The sequence below is a fragment of the Helianthus annuus genome, chromosome 5, assembly GCF_002127325.2.
Source record: "Helianthus annuus cultivar XRQ/B chromosome 5, HanXRQr2.0-SUNRISE, whole genome shotgun sequence".
NCBI classification, from domain to species: domain Eukaryota; kingdom Viridiplantae; phylum Streptophyta; class Magnoliopsida; order Asterales; family Asteraceae; genus Helianthus; species Helianthus annuus.
Genome location: NC_035437.2, coordinates 129,327,704 through 129,333,234, shown reverse-complemented (window position 1 = coordinate 129,333,234; position 5,531 = coordinate 129,327,704). Strand labels below are relative to the sequence as shown.

General features: G+C 43.2%; 1 non-coding gene across 1 annotated transcript; it reads right to left on the bottom strand.

Moving 5' to 3' along the window:
* Positions 1-2,824: 2,824 nt before the first annotated feature.
* LOC118492647 lies at positions 2,825-2,931 on the bottom strand. Its single transcript, XR_004894651.1, has one exon. It is a non-coding gene; the product is annotated as a small nucleolar RNA R71 (small nucleolar RNA).
* Positions 2,932-5,531: the final 2,600 nt, after the last annotated feature.

The window sequence follows — 5,531 nt, the reverse complement described above, 5'->3', positions numbered from 1 at the left end:
CGCTTGCGTTTACTGACTTCTAGCCACCGGCGCTTCATCACGCGCCATTCATGGTGAACAATTCTCTCACGCCCTCATGCATCAACCATTCGCTACCAACGGCAGACTTTTCTCGGATGCATTGGCATATCAGCCGTCACCTCCGGTATACCAACATAATACTCCAGTGGCGGGACAGGCCTCCCCTACAACGCTCTTGGCTACCACTTTATTCGGCCATCTACAACGGACCACCATAATAATGAAGCATTGATGTGTGTAAAATGCAACATATAAATTACATCAATAAGGCATAAAACTAACCCTTTTTAAGTACTAATGTTGGAAAAAGAGTGTTTTTGTCTTCCTTTTGTATTTTCAGGATGAAATGAGCTCAAATTCACAAAAGAAGCAAAAAGACAGCTAATTCTAACAAATACAAGAAAAGGAACAAAAGTAGATTGCCCGACCCCAACGGCATCCTCCCAAGCAAAAAGAGAAGTCAGAAGACTGAACACGCCCCGTGCTCAGCCAGCACGGGGCCGTGCCCAAGAAGCAGCAGAAAAGACAAACCTATAGAAGCTTCTATTGCCCACCACGGGGCCGTGTCCAGTGAGCACGGGGGCGTGGCGAAAGTACAGCAGGCGCATTAATTGTAATTGCGAATTACAATTAATGAAAGAGAGAGTGTCAGACGGGCACGGGGGCGTGTCCAGCGGACACGGGGCCGTGCCCAGCCTTCTGTTCAGCCTATAAATAGGAGTGCTTGGTTTCATTCAACTCATCCCTTGGCACACCACCTCTCTCACACTTCATCCACCACCCACCACCATCACAACACCATCATCCACCACCATCATCCATTGTCCATCATAGAGTGTGTGAGTCGTCTCGGGATCCAAGATTGATCGTAAGAGTTCTTGACAATCAAGGCCATGTTTGCCTAAGTCTCTTACATCACTTGGTGAAGACAAGTGTTTAGTATAATACTTTTTATTTTTAATCTTTTGCACTTTTTATTTGGTTTTGTATTAATGACTTTAATAACTAGTTGCTTATGTTGAAGGTGATCTTTCCTTATCGTTTGTCCGTGGTGTCTTGGCATTATTTTACTGTCTATATAAAATAAAAGATTTTCACCATTCATATCTCCACGGTCTATATGGAGGTATGTTGGCTACCTGGTCGGGGGTTAAGGGAACGGTTTGGTAAGGGTCTTGCCCTTGTTCAGCGTTTAGAGGTCCTGCAAGGGACCTGGGTCAAATTTAGTAGGATCTCCTTCAATGCCCATAGGTATTGGATGGCGGGGATCCAAACTCTTTGACCCCCTCATAAGTTAACTACTATTAATACTATAACCCGGCTATTTAGGACTGTATCCCTGCTGACTCAGACTACTTAGCCGAGGGTAACGTCACCGCCAAAAGCGGGGCCTACCACAATTTGCATTAATAACTTAATTCATTATCTTCCAATAATCCGAACCCTTTAGGATTGTATCCTTGCTGACTCAAACTACTGGGTTGAGGGTAACGTCGCCTTCAAAAGAGGGGCCTACTACAATAACTAAGATAATCTCTTAAACAAGTGCAAAAGTGCGAAAATAATCAAAGGTTATACTAATACACGAGTCGGATCCAAGTGATTCATCTTGTCTATCTGTTTTTATTTTATTTTTTTTTTCAGCATTTAGTTAGTTTTTATTTTCTTAGTTTAAAAACCTTTTCTAACTTTTTGATTTGATTAGACGTTGAGGATAAACCGGTACTAAAAGCTCTTGTGTCCTTGGACGACCTCGGTATCTTACCAACACTATACTACGTCCACGATGGGTGCACTTGCCCATATGTGTGTTTAGTGTTAGTAAATATCGTGTTTTATAAATTTAAAACTTGGCTAAAAGTGTAAAAAGGGCTTAAAATATACATCAAAATATATTACACTACACACGCATCAAGTTTTTGGCGCCGTGCCGGGGACACAAGGATTTTAAGAAAGTTAGGAATCAACGGCCTAATCATATTTTTATTTTTCTTTTTATTTTTTAGGATTTTTCTTAGTTTTTCAGCTTCTGCAGAGCTCAGCACGGGCCGTGCCTGGTCGGACACGGGCCGTGCCCAGCATCGTTACTGGCAGTTTTTAGTTTTCCAAGTTACAGAAGGCTGACCACGGGGCCGTGTCGGTGCAACACGGGGTCGTGTCCAACTTTCCAGTAACTGGGATCTGGAAAACAATCACTGTAACTCCGACCACGGGCCGTGTTCGCTGAGCACGGGGCCGTGGTGAACCTTCTGACCAGCATTCTTTTCTGTTTTTATTGCAGGACTTGGAACCAGACGCCATCCTACATAGTGTATGAGCTCCAGTTCTAATAAGGACATAAAAGAACCTCTAGAAGAACCCGAACGCTTTCTCAGAAAAAGACTAAAAGCTAAAAACCAAGAGAAAGTTTCGGGAATCCACCTCCAATGGCGGACCAACGTACCCTCATGGATTATCTACGACCCACCGTAGGTAACCTAGGCGCCGCTATCAATGCACCGAATGTTGAAGCCAATAACTTCGAACTTCGGCCGCATTTGATACAAATGCTCCAAAACTCCGCAACCTTCCATGGGCTTGCGGACGAGGATCCCCATCTACATATTACTAATTTCTTAGAAATATGTGATACCTTTCGGATCAATGGAGCATCAAATGACGCCATCCGCCTCCGAATGTTTCCTTTTCACTAAAAGACCGAGCAAAAGCTTGGCTCAACGCCCTCCCAGCTGGATCGGTAAACACCTGGGATGAACTAGCCCAAAAATTTCTATATAAGTATTTCCCTCCCGCTAAAACGGCTAAATTAATGACTGAAATTAATACATATTCACAAGAGGACGGGGAATCCTTATATGAAACTTGGGAAAGGTTCAAGGAGCTATTACGCAAGTGTCCACATCATGGCCTTGCGATATGGCAACAAGTATCCACTTTCTATAATGGACTGTTGCCACACACAAGGCAGACACTTGACTCTAGCTCCGGGGGACTTTTAGGTAATCGCCGCCGCATGAAATATATAACCAAATTGAGGAAATTGCTCAAACCAATTTTCAGTGGCACACCCCCGAGGCAATAAATCTATTGCCCCGGGCGCCCATAAGGTTGATGAAAGCACTTCTTTACAAGCCCAAATCGAGGCCCTTTCTTCAAAAATAAAAAAATTAGAAATGACAAAAACAGTCTCGGTTATGGCTTGTGAAGGGTGTGGTGGGCCACATGAAAATTGGAGTTGTATGAAAGAAACGGACGATCAACAAGAGTCGGTAAGCTACATTGATAATAGACCTAGGCCGTCGGGTCCTCCAACGGGCACTTACAACCAAGGATGGCGAAACCACCCAAACCTTGGTTGGAGAGAGCCCGGCAATAGTAGTAACCAACAAACCCAACGAACAAACTTTCAACAACCAAGAAATGAGTCACAAAATTTCACTCAACAACAAGGTGGACGAGAAAGGCTTGAAGATACTGTATCTCGCCTCATCTCCGACACTGAAAAGAAAAACTCGGAAAGATTTCTACAATTAGAATCAAATTTTAGAAATCAACAAGCTAGTATTCAAAATATAGAAAAACAATTAAATCAACTAGCTCAAAATTTTTCCGAGAGACCACAAGGTGCATTACCAAGCAATACCGAAACAAACCCAAAGCGCAAGTTCATCTCATCACGCTACGAAACCGCACCGTGGGCCTGCGGAAGTGCACCACCGACAGAAGAAACTGTACCCCCGCCTCTGCAGGAGAGAACTCCCCTCCGTCATCGAGCCTACCAAGGCTCCTCGAGTTCCGTACCCCGGTAGGTTAATTCGTCAAAAGACCAATGAGCAATTCGCAAAATTCGAAAGTCTATTAAAACAATTGCATGTCAATATTCCTTTTATTGATGTCCTAACCCAAATGCCCAAATACTCTAAGTTCATGAGGGACTTCCTCACTCATAAAAAGAAAATTGAAACTTTGCAATTAGTTAACTTAGGCGAAGAATGCTCTGCCCTCGTACTCAACAAACTTCCCCAAAAGAAAATCGATCCCGGAAGCTTCACGATTCCCTGCTCAATCGGGGACTCCCCCGTTCGTAATGCACTAGCCGACCTTGGGGCTAGCATTAACCTCATGCCCTCATCAATGTTTAAAAGACTCGGCCTAGGAACAACGAGTCCTACAAAAATGAGCATACAACTTGCTGATCGATCCGTCAAATTCCCGCAAGGTGTCATCGAAAATGTCCTGGTAAAGGTAAGCAAATTCGTCTATCCAGCCGACTTTGTCATACTCGATATGGAGGAAGACACCGAGGTCCCCCTCATACTAGGGAGACCATTTCTTGCCACCGCACAAGCAGTGGTAGATATGAATGACGGAACGCTCACCTTGAGGTACGGGGATGATGAAGTAAAATTCGGAGTTGGGAAGAGAATAGAAGACGACGACCCGGTCAACTACATGAAGGTTATTGATTCGAGTTTGGATGCTGCTCTCCGACGGTGTAACATGGGACAAAATCCCACTCAGAAAAATATAACCTCACATTGGGTCTAGCCAAGGACCCTTATAAACGTGGCGCACCACGGAGGCATTCCGCGGAACTATCCTTAGTTTAGTTTAATCTTTTAGTTTTAATTTGCAGGAATAAAACACACTCATGGTGGTAAAGGATGAAAAGGGAACGAGAAAAATGGCCCCATGCACAAGAACAAGGCAACCCGACACAAATTCCCATTACAGAAGGCTCAACACGGGCCGTGCCAACCAACACGGCCCCGTGCTGAACCCCTGCAGAAAATGCCCAGTTCAGGTAACTGGACACGGGCCGTGTTCACCAGACACGCCCCCGTGTCCAGGCTTCTGTCTCATTTCTTTAATTTTGTTACTGGCACCTGAACACGGGGCCGTGTCCAGACTGCCAGTAACATAAATCTTTGCTTTTAACACCACATTACACATCCAATCAACCTAAAAATTTATTTTTGGGACACATTGAGGACAATGTGTAATTTAAGTGTGGGGGGGAAGCTAAAACCTTGAAATTTTGCAAGTCCTATAACAAGCCTTACACAAAACTCTATTGGAACCGCTAAACACCCCAAATTTTTTTCAAAATTTTCATTTTTTTTACTTGTCTAAAGTTTAAGTTAGGAATCCTAAGATTAATAAGGTTATATTTTTACAAATTTACAACCGAGAGCGTCGTGATAACAAGAACCAACATAAGAAAATTATGAAACGGCATGACAAGCTTAGTTAAAATTTGATTATATATACTTGATCACATAAAAACCCATTCCCACAAAAGTGAGTTTTGAGCCTTTATTGAGCATACAAATTTACATCTTTAGACTAAATGCTCATTTTTCGTTTCTTGTGTGAATAGCCGCTTGGTTCTTACAACTCTAGAACTTGCCACGACGATTCATTCCCGGTCCTTACCAACTTAAACCCAAGTAAGTAAATGATGGAGGCATTAGGACTAACCATTTTTCTTTCTACACCATTATTTTTCA